Genomic DNA, 13517 nt, shown 5'->3' on the forward strand with positions numbered 1-13517 from the left:
CCCCCTCTCTCTCTGTCCCGCTCACTCTGTCCCCCCTCACTCTGTGCCCCCTCACTCTGTCCCCCCTCACTCTGTCCCCCCTCACTCTGTCGCCCTCTCTCTGTACCCCTCTCTCTGTCCCCCTCTCTCTATCCCCCTCTCACAGTCCCCTCTCTGACCACCTCTCTGTCACCTCCTCTCTCTGCCCCCCTCTCTCTGTCCCCCTCTCTCTGTCCCCCTCTCTCTATCCCCCTTTCACTGCCCCCTCTCTCTCACCCTTTCTCTCTGTCCCCACTCTCTCTGCCGCCCTCTCTGTCCCCCCACTCTCTGTCCCCCTCTCTCTGACCCCCTCTCTCTCCCCCACTCTGTGCCCCTCTCTCTGTCTCCCTCTCTCTGCACCCCCTCTCTGTCACCGTCTTTCTATCCCCCCTCTCTCTGTCCCCCTCTCTCTGTCCCCCCTCTCTCTCTGACCCCCTCTATCTCCCACACTCTCTGTCCCCTGCTCTCTGTCGCCCTCTCTCTGACCCCCACTCTCTCTGTCCCCCTCTCTCTCTGTGACTCCCTCTCTCTCTGACCCCCTCTATCTCCCCCGCTCCCTGTCCCCCCTCTCTCTGGTGCCCTCTCTCGCTGTCGCCCTCTCTCTGTCGCCCTCTCTCTGACCCCCTCTCTCACACCCGCCTCTCCCTGTACCACCTCACTGTGCCCCTCTCTCGCTGTCGCCCCTCTCTCTGTCCCACTCTCTCTGTCCCACTCTCTCTGCCCCCCCGACCCCTCTCTCTGTCCCTTCTCTCTCTCTGTTCCCCTCTCTCTATATCTCTCTCTGTCCCCTCTCTCTCTCCCCCGCTCTTTGGCCCCCCTCTCTCACCCTCTCTCCCTGCCCCCTCTCTCTCTGTCCCCCTCTCTCTATCCCCATCTCACTGCCCCCTCTCTCAATCTCCCGCTCTCTAACCCCTCCTCTGTCATCCTCTCTTTCCGCCCACTCTCTCTGCCCCCTCTCTGCCCCCTCTCTCTCTGCCCCCCTCTGAACCCCGTCCCCGTCTCTGTCCCCTCTCTCTCTGTCCCCCTCTCTCTGTCCCCCTCTCTCTGTCCCCCTCTCTCTGTCCCCCTCTCTCTGTCCCCCTCTCTCTGTCCCCCTCTCTCTGTCCCCCTCTCTCTGTCCCCCTCTCTCTGTCCCCCTCTCTCTGTCCCCCTCTCTCTGTTCCCCTCTCTCTGTTCCCCTCTCTCTGTTCCCCTCTCTCTGTTCCCCTCTCTCTGTCCCCCCTCACTCTGTCCCCCCTCACTCTGTCCCCCCTCACTCTGTCTCCCTCTCTCTATCCCCCTCTCTTTCTCCCCCGCTCTTTGACCTCCTCTCTGTCGCCCTCTCTCTCTGCCCCCTCTCTCACTGCCCCCTCTCTCTGTCCCCCTCTCACAGTCCCCTCTCTCTCCCGCTCTCTGGCCACCTCTCTGTCACCTATCTCTCTGCCCCCTCTCTCTCTGCCCCCCTCTCTGACCCCCTCTCTGTTGCCCTCTTTCTGCCCCCTATCTCTGTCCCCCCTCTCTCTGTCACCCTCTCTCTCTCTGTCCCCCTCTCTCTATCCCCTTCTCACTGTCCCCTCTCTCTCTCCCGCTCTCTGCCCCCCTCTCTCTGTTCCCCCCTCTCTCTGTTCCCCCCTCTCTCTGTTCCCCCCTCTCTCTGTTCCCCCCTCTCTCTGTTCCCCCCTCTCTCTGTTCCCCCCTCTCTCTGTTCCCCCCCTCTCTGTTCCCCCTCTCTCTGTTCCCCCTCTCTCTGTTCCCCCTCTCTCTGTTTCCCCTCTCTCTGTTTCCCCTCTCTCTGCCCCCCCTCTCTCTGCCCCCCTCTCTCTGCCCCCCTCTCTCTGTCCCCCTCTCTCTGTACCCCCTCTCTCTGCTCCTCCTCTCTGTCCCCCCCTCTCTCTGTCCCCCTCTCTCTGTGTACTCTCTCTCTCCCCACTGTCTGACCCCCTCTCTGTCGCCCGCTCTCTCTGTCGCCCCTCTCTCTGTTGCCGTCTCACTGTCCCCCTCTCTCTGCCCCCTCTCTCTCTGCCCCCTCTCTCTCTGCCCCCTCTCTCTCTGCCCCCTCTCTCTCTGCCCCCTCTCTCTCTGCCCCCTCCCTCTCTGCCCCCTCTCTCTGCCCCCTCTCTCTGCCCCCATCTCTCTGCCCCCTCTCTCTGTCCCCATCTCTCTATCCCCTCTCTCTAATCCCCTCTCTGTCGCCCTCTCTCTGCCCCCTCTCTCTGCCCCCCTATCTGTCCCCCTCTCTCTGTCCCCCTCTCTCTCTCTTCCCCAACTCTCTCCATCCGCCCACTCTCTGTCCCCCGCTCTCTGACCCCCCCTCTCTCCCCCACACTGTACCCCTCTCTCTCTCTCCCTCTGCCGCCTCTCTCTGTCACCGTCTCTCTATCCCCCTTCTCTCTGTCCCACCTTTCTCTGTTCACCCTCTCTTTGCCCCCCCTCTCTCTGTCCCCTCCTCTCTCTGTCCCCGCCCCTCTCTGACCCCTTCTCTCTCTGTCCTCCTCTCTCTCTGTCCCCCTCTCTCTGTCTCCTCTTTCGGCCCCCTTCTCTCTCTGTCCCCGTCTCTCTCACTGACCCCCTCTCTCTCTGACCTCATCTATCTCCCCCACTCTCTGTCCCCCTCTCTCTGTCGCCGGCTCTCTGAGCCCCTCTGTTTCTGTCCCCTCTCTCTCCCACGCTCTCTGACCTCCTGTCTCCCCCGCTCTATGATCCCCCTCTCAGTCCCCCTCTCTCTGCCCCCTCTCTCTGCCCCCCCGACCCCCCTCTCTGTCCCCCTCTCTCTGTTTCCCTCTCTCTGTTCTCCTCTCTCTATCCCCCCCCCTCTGTCCCTCTCACTTCTGTCCCCCTCACTCTGTCCCCTCTCTCTCCCCCAATCTTTGACCCCCTCTCTGTCCCCCTCTCTCTATCCCCCTCTCTCTGCCCCCTCTCTTTCTCTCCCGCTCTCTGACCCTCTCTCTGTCACCCTCTCTCTGCCCCCCCCACTGTCTGGACCCCTCTCTCTGTCTCCCTCTCTCTGTCCCCCCTCTCCGTCACCGTCTCTGTATCCCCCCTTCTCTCTGTTCCTCCTTTCTGTGTTCTCCCTCTCTCTGTCCCTCTCTCTCTGTCCCCCTCTCTCTCTGTCCCCCTCTCTCTGTTGCCTCTTTCTGCCCCTCTCTCTCTCTGACCCCTCTCTCTCTGTCCCCCTCTCTCTCTGCCCCTCTCTCTCTGACCCCCTCTGTCTCTGACCACCTCTCTCTCTGCCCCTCTCTCTCGCTACCCTCTCTTTCTGTCCCCCTCTCTCTCTGTACCCTCTCTCCGTCCCCCTCTCTCTTTGTCCCGCTCTCTCTGTTCCACACCTCTCTGTCGCCCTCTCTCTGACCCCCCTCTCTCTGTCCCACTCTCTCCGTCCCACTCTCTCTCTCTGTCCCTCTCTCTCTACACCTCTCTCTCTCTGTCCCCTCTCTCTGTCCCCTTTCTCTCTGTCTCCCTCGCTCTCTGTCTCCCCCACTCTGTCCCCCTCTCTCTGTCCCCCCTCTCTCTGTCCCCCCTCTCTCTGTCCCCCCTCTCTCTCTCTGACCCCCTCTATCTCCCCCACTCTCTTTCCCCTGCTCTCTGTCGCCCTCTCTCTGACCCCCACTCTCTCTGTCCCCCACTCTCTCTCTGACCCCCTCTCTCTCTGACCCCCTCTCTCTGTCCCCCCTCTCTCTCTCTGACCCCCTCTATTTACCCCGCTCTCTGTCTCCCTCTCTCTGCCCCCCCTCTCTGTCACCGTCTTTCTATCCCCCCTTCTCTCTGTTCCCCCTTTCTCTGTTCCCCCTCTCTCTGTCCCGCTCTCTCTATCCCCCACTCTCTCTCTGACCAGCTCTATCTCCCCCACACTCTGTCCCCTGCTCTCTGTCGCCCTCTCTCTGTCCCCCTCTCTCTCTGACCCCCTCTATCTCCCCCGCTCTCTGTCCCCCCTCTCTCTGGTGCCCTCTCTCGCTGTCGCCCTCTCTCTGTCGCCCTCTCTCTGACCCCCTCTCTCACACCCGCCTCTCCCTGTACCACCTCACTGTCCCCCTCTCTCGCTGTCGCCCCTCTCTCTGTCCCACTCTCTCTGTCCCACTCTCTCTATCCCCCTCTCTCTGTCCCCTCTCTCTCTCCCCCGCTCTTTGACCCCCTCTCTGTCACCCTCTCTCCCTGCCCCCTCTCTCTCTGTCTCCCTCTCTCTCTCCCCTCTCACTCTGCCCCCTCTCTCTCTGCCCCCTCTGTCTGAACCCCGTCCCCGTCTCTGTCCCCCTCTCTCTCTGTCCCCCTCTCTCTGTCCCCCTCTCTCTGTCCCCCTCTCTCTGTCCCCCTCTCTCTGTCCCCCTCTCTCTGTTCCCCTCTCTCTGTTCCCCTCTCTCTGTTCCCCTCTCTCTGTTCCCCTCTCTCTGTTCCCCTCTCTCTGTTCCCCTCTCTCTGTTCCCCTCTCTCTGTCCCCCTCACTCTGTCCCCCTCACTCTGTCCCCCTCACTCTGTCCCCCTCACTCTGTCGCCCTCTCTCTGTCCCCTTCTCTCTGTCTCCCTCTCTCTATCCCCTCTCTCTGTCCCCTCTCTTTCACCCCCGCTCTTTGATCCCCTCTCTGTCGCCCTCTCTCTCTGCCCCCTCTCTCACTGCCCCCTCTCTCTGTCCCCCTCTCACAGGCCCCTCTCTCTCCCGCTCTCTGACCACCTCTCTTGTCACCCCCTCTCTCTGCCCCCTCTCTCTCTGCCCCCCTCTCTCTGTCCCCTCTCTCTGCCCCCTCTCTCTCTGCCCCCCTCTCTCTGCCCCCCTCTCTCTGCCCCCCTCTCTCTGTCCCCCCCTCTCTCTGTCCCCCCCTCTCTCTGTCCCCCCCTCTCTCTGTTCCCCCTCTCTCTGTCCCCGCTCTCTCTGCCCCTCCTCTCTCTGTTCCCCCTCTCTCTGTCCCCCCTCTCTCTGTCCCCCCTCTCTCTGCCCCTCCTCTCTGTCCCCCCCTCTCTCTGTCCCCCTCTCTCTGTGAACTCTCTCTCTCCCCGCCCTCTGACCCTCTCTCTGTCGCCCGCTCTCTCTGTCGCCCCTCTCTCTGTCGCCGTCTCTCTGTCGCCGTCTCTCTGCCCCCCTCTCTCTGCCCCTCTCTCTCTGCCACCTCTCTCTCTGCCCCCTCTCTCTCTGCCCCCTCTCTCTCTGCCCCCTCTCTCTCTGCCCCCTCTCTCTCTGCCCCCTCTCTCTCTGCCCCCTCTCTCTCTGCCCCCATCTCTCTGCCCCCTCTCTCTCTGTCGCCATCTCTCTGTCCCCTCTCTCTCCCCCGCTCTCTAACCCCCTCTCTGTCGCCCTCTCTCTGCCCCCTCTCTCTCTGACCCCCTCTCTGTCCCCCTCCTCTCTGTCCCCCCTCTCTCTGTCCCCCTCTCTCTGTGTACTCTCTCTCTCTCCCCGCTCTCTGACCCCCTTTCTGTCGCACGCTCTCTCTGTCGCCCCTCTCTCTGTTGCCCTCTCTCTGTCCCCCTCTCTCTGCCCCCTCTCTCTCTGCCCCCCTCTCTCTGACCCCGTTTCTCTCTGTCCTCCTCTCTCTCTGTCCCCCTCTCTCTGTCTCCTCTTTCTGCCCCCTTCTCTCTCTGTCCCCCTCTCTCTCACTGACCCCCCTCTCTCTGACCCCCTCTATCTCCCCCTCTCTCTGTCCCCCTCTCTCTGTCCCCCTCTCTCTGTCGCCGTCTCTCTGTCCCCCTCTCTCTCTGTCCCCTCTCTCTCTGTCCCCCTCTATCTGTCCCCTCTCTCTGCCACGCTCTCTGATCCTCTCTCTCCCCTGCGCTCTGACCCCCTCTCTGTTGCCCTCTCTCTGCCCCCTCTCTCTCTGCCCCCTCTCTCTCTGCCCCCTCTCTCTCTGCCCCCATCTCTCTGCCCCCTCTCTCTCTGTCGCCATCTCTCTGTCCCCTCTCTCTCCCCCGCTCTCTAACCCCCTCTCTGTCGCCCTCTCTCTGCCCCCTCTCTCTCTGACCCCCTCTCTGTCCCCCTCCTCTCTGTCCCCCCTCTCTCTGTCCCCCTCTCTCTGTGTACTCTCTCTCTCTCCCCGCTCTCTGACCCCCTTTCTGTCGCACGCTCTCTCTGTCGCCCCTCTCTCTGTTGCCATCTCTCTGTCCCCCTCTCTCTGCCCCCTCTCTCTCTGCCCCCCCTCTCTCTGACCCCGTTTCTCTCTGTCCTCCTCTCTCTCTGTCCCCCTCTATCTGTCCCCTCTCTCTGCCACGCTCTCTGATCCTCTCTCTCCCCTGCGCTCTGACCCCCTCTCTGTTGCCCTCTCTCTGCCCCCTCTCTCTCTGTCCCCCCTTCTCTCTGTCCCCCCTTCTCTCTGTCCCCCCTCTCTCTGCTCCCCCTCTCTCTGTCCCCCTCTCCCTCTGTCCCCCTCTCTCTGTCCCCCTCTCTCTCTGTTCACCTCTCTCTCTGTCCCCCTCTCTCTGTCCCCCTCTCTCTGTCCCTCCTCTCTCTGTCCCCCTCTCTCTGTCCCCCTCTCTCTGTCCCCCCCTCTCTCTGTCCCCCTCTCTCTGTCCCCCTCTCTCTGTCCCCCTCTCTCTGTCCCCCTCTCTCTGTCCCCCTCTCTCTCTGTCCCCCTCTCTCTCTGTCCCCCTCTCTCTCTGTCCCCCTCTCTCTCTGTCCCCTCTCTCTCTGTCCCCTCTCTCTCTGTCCCCCTCTCTCTGTCCCCCTCTCTCTGTCCCCCTCTCTCTGTCCCCCTCTCTCTGTCCCCCTCTCTCTGTCCCCCTCTCTCTGTCCCTCCTCTCTCTGTCCGCCTCTCTCTCTGTCGCCCTCTCTCTGTCCCTCCTCTCCCTGTACCCTCTCTATGCCCCCTCTCTCTGTCCCCCCCTCTCTCTCTGTCCCTCTCTCTCTGTCCCTCTCTCTCTGTCCCCCTCTCTTTCTGTCCCCCTCTCTCTCTGTTCTCCCTCTCTCTGTCCCTCCTCTCTCTGCCCCCACTCTGTCACCATCTCTCTGTCCCCTCTCCCTCTGTTCCCTCTCGCTCTGTCCCCCTCTCTCTGCACCCCCACTCTGGTCCCCCCCCTCCCCCCTCTGCCCTCTCTCTCGCTGTCCCCTCTCTCTCTGTCCCCTCTCTCTCTGTCCCCCTCTCTCTCTATCCCTCTCTCTCTCTGACCCCCTCTCTCTGCCCCCTCGCTCTGTTTCCCGCTCTCTGTTCCCCCATCTCTATCGCCCTCTCTCTGTCCCCCCCTCTGTCACCGTCTCTCTGCCCCCTCTCTGTCACAGTTTCTCTGTCCCCCCTCTCTCTGTCCAGCTCGTCCCCCACTCTCTCTGTCCCCCACTTCACTGTCCCCTCTCTTTGTTGGCCTCTCTCTGCCCCATCTCTCTGCCCCTTCTCTCTCTGGCCCCCCTCTTTCTGCCCCCTCTCTCTGTCCCCCTCTCTCTCTGTTCCCTCTCTGGTCCCCCCCCCTCTGCCCCCCTCTCTGTTCCCCTCTCTCTCTGTACCCCCTCTCTCTCTGACCCCTATCTCTCTGACCCCCTCTCTCTCTCTGTACCCCCTCTCTCTGACCCTATCTCTCTCTGTTCCCCCCCTCTGTCCCCCCCTCTCTGTCTCCCCTCTCTCTCTCCCTCTCTCTGTCACCGTCTCTCTATCCCCCCTTCTCTCTGTCCCACCTTTCTCTGTTCCCCTCTCTTTGTCCCTCCCTCTCTCTGTCCCCCTCTCTCTCTGTCCCCCTCTCTCTGTTGCCTCTTTCTGCCCCATCTCTCTCTGACCCCCCTCTCTCTCTGACACCCTCTATCTCCACCGCTCTCTGTCCCCCTCTCTCTGTTGCCCTCTCTCGCTGTCGCCCCTCTCTCTGTCCCACTCTCTCTGTCCCACTCTCTCTGCCCCCCGACCCCTCTCTCTGTCCCCTCTCTCTCTGCCCCTCCTCTCTGTCCCCCCCTCTCTCTGTCCCCCTCTCTCTGTGTATTCTCTCTCTCCCCGCTGTCTGACCCCCTCTCTGTCGCCCGCTCTCTCTGTCGCCCGCTCTCTCTGTCGCCCGCTCTCTCTGTCGCCCCTCTCTCTGTTGCCGTCTCTCAGTCCCCCTCTCTCTGCCCCCTCTCTCTCTGCCCCCTCTCTCTCTGCCCCCTCTCTCTCTGCCCCCTCTCTCTCTGCCCCCTCTCTCTCTGCCCCCTCTCTCTGCCCCCTCTCTCTCTGCCCCCTCTCTCTGCCCCCTCTCTCTGCCCCCATCTCTCTGCCCCCTCTCTCTCTGTCGCCCTCTCTCTGTTCCCATCTCTCTGTCCCCTCTCTCTCCCCCGCTCTCTAACCCCCTCTCTGTCGCCCTCTCTCTGCCCCCTCTCTCTGCCCCCCTCTCTGTCCCCTCTCTCTCTGTCCCCCTCTCTCTCTCTATCCCCAACTCTCTCTATCCGCCCACTCTCTGTCCCCCTCTCTCTGACCCCCACTCTCTCCCCACACTGTACCCCTCTCTCTCTCCCTCTGCCCCCTCTCTCTGTCACCGTCTCTCTATCCCCCCTACTCTCTGTCCCACCTTTCTCTGTTCACCCTCTCTTTGCCCCCCCTCTCTCTGTCCCCCCTCTCTCTGTCCCCCCTATCTCTGTCCCCCCTATCTCTGTCCCCCCCCCCCGCTCTCTGACCCCTTCTCTCTCTGTCCTCCTCTCTCTCTGTCCCCCTCTCTCTGTCTCCTCTTTCGGCCCCCTTCTTTCTCTGTCCCCCTCTCTCTCACTGACCCCCTCTCTCTATGACCCCCTCTATCTCCCCCACTCTCTGTCCCCCTCTCTCTGTCGCCGGCTCTCTGAGCCCCTCTCTCTCTGTCCCCTCTCTCTCTGTCCCCCTCTATCTGTCCCCTCTCTCTCCCACGCTCTCTGACCTCCTCTCTCCCCCGCTCTCTGACCCCCTCTCTGTTGCCCTCTCTCTGCCCCCGCTCTCTCTGCCCTCCGACCCCCCTCTCTGTCCCCCTCTCTCTGTTTCCCTCTCTCTGTTCTCCTCTCTCTATCCCCCTCTCTCTGTCCCTCTCACTCCTGTCCCCCTCTCTCTGCCCCCCTCTTTGACCCCCTCTCTGTCCCCCTCTCTCTATCCCGCTCTCTGACCCCCTCTCTGTCACCCTTTCTCTCTGCCCCCCTCTCTGCCCCCCCACTCTGCCCCCCCTCTCTGTCACCGTCTCTGTATCCCCCCTTCTCTCTGTTCCTCCTTTCTGTGTTCCCCCTCTCTCTGTCCCCCTCTCTCTGTCCCCCTCTCTCTCTGTACCCCTCTCTCTGTTGCCTCTTTCTGCCCCCTCTCTCTCTCTCTGACACCTCTCTCTCTGTCCCCCTCTCTCTCTGCCCCTCTCTCTCTGACCCCCTCTATCTCTGACCACCTCTCTCTCTGCCCCTCTCTCTCGGTACCCTCTCTTTCTGTCCCCCTCTCTCTCTGTACCCTCTCTCTGTCCCCCTCTCTCTTTGTCCCGCTCTCTCTGTTCCACCCCTCTCTGACCCCCCTCTCTCTGTCCCACTCTCTCTGTCCCACTCTCTCTCTCTGTCCCCCTCTCTCTCTCTGTCCCTCTCTCTCTACACCTCTCTCTCTCTCTGTCCCCTCTCTCTCTGTCCCCTCTCTCTCTGTCCCCTCTCTCTCTGTCCCCTCTCTCTCTGTCCCCTCTCTCTCTGTCTCCCTCGCTCTCTGTCTCCCCCACTCTGTCCCCCTCTGTCTGTCGCCCTCTCTCTCCCCGCTCTCTGACCCCCTCTCTGTCGCCCGCTCTCTCTGTCCCCCTCTCTCTCTCTGTCCCCCTCTCTCTCTCTGTCCCCCTCTCTCTCTGTCCCCCTCTCTCTCTGTCCCTCCCTCTCTGTCCCCTCTATCTCTCCCTGTCTCTCTGCCCTCTCTCTGTCCCCCACTCTCTCCATCCCCACACTCTCTGTACCCCTCTCTCTGTCCCCACTCTCTGACCCCCTCTATCTCCCCAACTCCCTGTCACCCTCTCTCTGCCCCTCTCTCTTTCCCCTCTCTCTCTGCCCCATCTCTCTGTCCGCCCCCCTCTGTCTGCCCCCATCGCTCTCTGCCCCTCTCTCTATCTCCCCCACTCTCTGTTCCCCCTCTCTCTCTGCCCCTCTCTCTCTGCCTCCTGTCTCTGGCCCCCTCTCTCTTTGTCCCCCTCTCTCTCTGTCCCCCTCTATCTGTCCACTCTCTGTCCCACGCTCTCTGATCCCCTCTCTCCCCCGCGCTCTGACCCCCTCTCTGTTGCCCTCTCTCTGCCCCCGCTCTCTCTGCCCCCCGACACCTCTCTCTGTCCCCCACCCCTGTACCCCCCTCTCTGAGCCCCCTCTCTGTCTCCCTCTCTCTGCCCGCTCTCCCTGTCACCGTCTCTCTATCCCCCCTTCTCTCTGTCCCACCTTTCTCTGTTCCCCCTCTCTTTGTCCCTCCCTCTCTCTGCCCCCCTCTCTCTCTGTCCACCCCCCCTCTGTCCCCCCCTCTCTGTCCCCCCTCTCTGTCCCCCCTCTCTGTCTCCCTCTCTCTGTCCCCTCTCTCTGTCACCGTCTCTCTGTCCCCCCTTCTCTCTGTCCCACCTTTCTCTGTTCCCCCTCTCTTTGTCCCTCCCTCTCTCTGTCCCCCTCTCTCTCTGTCCCCCTCTCTCTGTTGCCTCTTTCTGCCCTCTCTCTGTCCCCCTCTCTCTCTGACCCCCTCTATCTCCCCCGCTCTCTGTCCCCCTCTCTCTGTTGCCCGCCCTCGCTGTCGCCCGTCTCTCTGTCCCACTCTCTCTGTCCCACTCTCTCTGCCCCCCGACCCCTCTCTCTGTCCCCTCTCTCTCTGTTCCCCTCTCTCTGTTCCCCTCTCTCTGTCCCCCTCTCTCTGTCCCCTCTCTCTCTCCCCCCTGCTCTTTGACCCCCCTCTGTCTCCCTCTCTCTCTCTGTCCCCTCTCTCTGTCCCCCTCTCTCTATCCCCATCTCACTGTCCCCTCTATCTCTCCCGCTCTCTGACCCCCTCCCTGTCATCCTCTCTTTCTGCCCCCTGTCTCTGCCCCCTCTCTCTGTGACCCCCTCTCTCTGACCCCCGTCCCCATCTCTCTGTGTCCTCTCTCTCTCCCCTCTCTCTACCCACCTCTCTCACTGCCCCCCTCTCTCTGACCCCCGTCCCCCTCTCTCTGTGTCCTCTCTCTCTCCCCGCTCTCTGACCACCTCTCTGTCGCCCGCTCTCTCTGTCTCCCTCTCTCTCTCTCTCTGTCCCCACTCTCTCCATCTCCCCACTCTCTGTCCCCCTCTTCCCCTCTCTCTCCCACCCGCATCTCTCTATCCCTCCTCTTTGTCCCCCTCTCTCTCTGTCCCCCACTCTCTCAGTCCCGCTCTCTCTGTTCCCCCATCTCTGTCCCCCTCTCTCTCCCACCCGCCTCTCTCTGTCTCCCACTCTCTCTGTCTCCCCCTCTCTCTGTCTCCCCCTCTCTCTGTCCTCCCTCTCTCTGTCCCCCTCTCTCTCTGTCCCCCTCTCTCTCTGTCCCCCTCTCTCTCTGTCCCCCTCTCTCTCGGTCCCCCTCTCTCTCGGTCCCCCTCTCTCTCGGTCCCCCTCTCTCTCGGTCCCCTCTATCTCTCCCTGTCTCTCTGCCCTCTCTCTGTCCCCCACTCTCTCCATCCCCCCACTCTCTGTACCCCTCTCTCTGTCCCCACTCTCTGACCCCCTCTATCTCCCCAACTCCCTGTCACCCTCTCTCTGCCCCTCTCTCTTTCCCCTCTCTCTCTGCCCCCTCTCTCTGTCCTCCTCTCTCTGTCCCTCTCTCTCTGCCCCCTCACTCTGTCCCCCTCTGTCTGCCCCCCTCTGTCTGCCCCCATCGCTCTCTGCCCCTCTCTCTCTATCTCTCCCACTCTCTGTTCCCCCTCTCTCTCTGCCCCTCTCTCTCTGCCTCCTGTCTCTGGCCTCCTCTCTCTTTGGCCCCCTCTCTCTCTGGCCCCCTCTCTCTGTCGCCTCTTTCTGCCCCCTCTCTCTCTATCCCCCTCTCTCTCTGTCCCCCTCACTCTGTCTTCTCTATCTCTCCCTCTCTCGGTCTGCCCCCTCTCTGTCCCCTCTCTCTCTGTCCCCCACTCTCTCCATCCACCCACTCTCTGTCCCCCTCTCTCTGACACCCCCTCTCTGACCACCCCTGTCTCCCTCACTCTGTACCTCTCTCTCTGTTCTCACTCTCTGACCCACCCTATCTCCCCAACTCTCTGTCACCCTCTCTCTGCCCCTCTCTCTTTCCCATCTCTCTCTCTGCCCCCCTCTCTCTGTCCCCCTCTCTCTGTCCTTCTCTCCCTGCCCCCTCACTCTGTCCCCCTCTGTCTGCCCCTATCACTCTCTGCCCCTCTCTCTCTGTCCCCCTCTCTCTGTCCCCCTCTCTCTGTCCCCCCCTCTCTCTGTCCCCCTCTCTCTCTGTCCCCCTCTCTCTCTCTGTCCCCCTCTCTCTGTCCCCCTCTCTCTGTCCCCCTCTCTCTGCCCCCCTCTCTCTGTCCCCCTCTCTCTGTCCCCCCCTCTCTCTGTCCCCCCTCTCTCTGTCCCCCCTCTCTCTGTCCCCCCTCTCTCTGTCCCCCCTCTCTCTGTCCCCCCTCTCTCTGTCCCCCCTCTCTCTGTCCCCCCTCTCTCTGTCCCCCCCTCTCTCTGTCCCCCTCTCTCTGTCCCCCTCTCTCTGTCCCCCTCTCTCTGTCCCCCTCTCTCTCTGTCCCCCTCTCTCTCTGTCCCCCTCTCTCTCTGTCCCCCTCTCTCTCTGTCCCCCTCTCTCTCTGTCCCCCTCTCTCTCTGTCCCCCTCTCTCTGTCCCCCTCTCTCTGTCCCTCCTCTCTCTGTCCCTCCTCTCTCTGTCCCTCCTCTCTCTGTCCCTCCTCTCTCTGTCCCTCCTCTCTCTGTCCCCCTTTCTCTGTCCCTCCTCTCTCTGTCCCCCTCTCTCTGTCCCCCCCTCTCTCTGTCCCCCTCTCTCTCTGTCCCCCTCTCTCTGTCCCCCTCTCTCTGTCACACTCTCTCTGTTCTCCCTCTCTCTGTCCCCCTCTCTCTCTGTCCCCCTCTCTCTGTCCCTCCTCTCTCTGCCCCCTCTCTATCACCATCTCTCTGTCCCCTCTCCCTCTGTTCCCTCTCGCTCTGTCCCCCTCTCTCTGCCTCCCACCGATTCTGGTCACCCCCTCTCCCCTCTGTCCTCTCTCTCTCTGTCCCCGCTCTCTCTGTCACCCTCTCTCTCGATCCGTCTCTCTGTCTGATCGCCTCTCTCTGCCCCCTCGCTCTGTTCCCCGCTCTCTGTTCCCCCATCTCTCTCTGCCCCCTCTCTGTCCCCTCTCTGTCCCCCTCTCTCTGTCCCCCTCTCTCTGTCCCCGTCTCTCTGCCCCCACTCTGTCACAGTCTCTCTGTCCCCCATCTCTCTGTCCCCCCCTCCCTCTGTCCCTGTCTCTGTCGCCCTCTCTCTGCCCCCTCTCTCTGCCCACCTCTCTGTCCCCCCTCTCTCTCTATCCCCCACTCTCTCCATCCGCCCACTCTCTGTCTCCCTCTCTCTGACCCACCCTCTCTCCCCCACACTGTACCCCTCTCTCTCTCACCCTCTACCCCCTCTCTGTCACCGTCTCTCTATCCCCCTTCTCTCTGTCCCACCTTTCTCTGTTCCCTCTCTCTTTGACCCCCTCTCTCTGTCCCCCCTTCTCTC

This window comes from Chiloscyllium plagiosum, unplaced genomic scaffold, assembly GCF_037043375.1.
Source record: "Chiloscyllium plagiosum isolate Xiang-an unplaced genomic scaffold, Cpla_swu_hap1 HiC_scaffold_31, whole genome shotgun sequence".
Lineage (NCBI taxonomy): Eukaryota > Metazoa > Chordata > Chondrichthyes > Orectolobiformes > Hemiscylliidae > Chiloscyllium > Chiloscyllium plagiosum.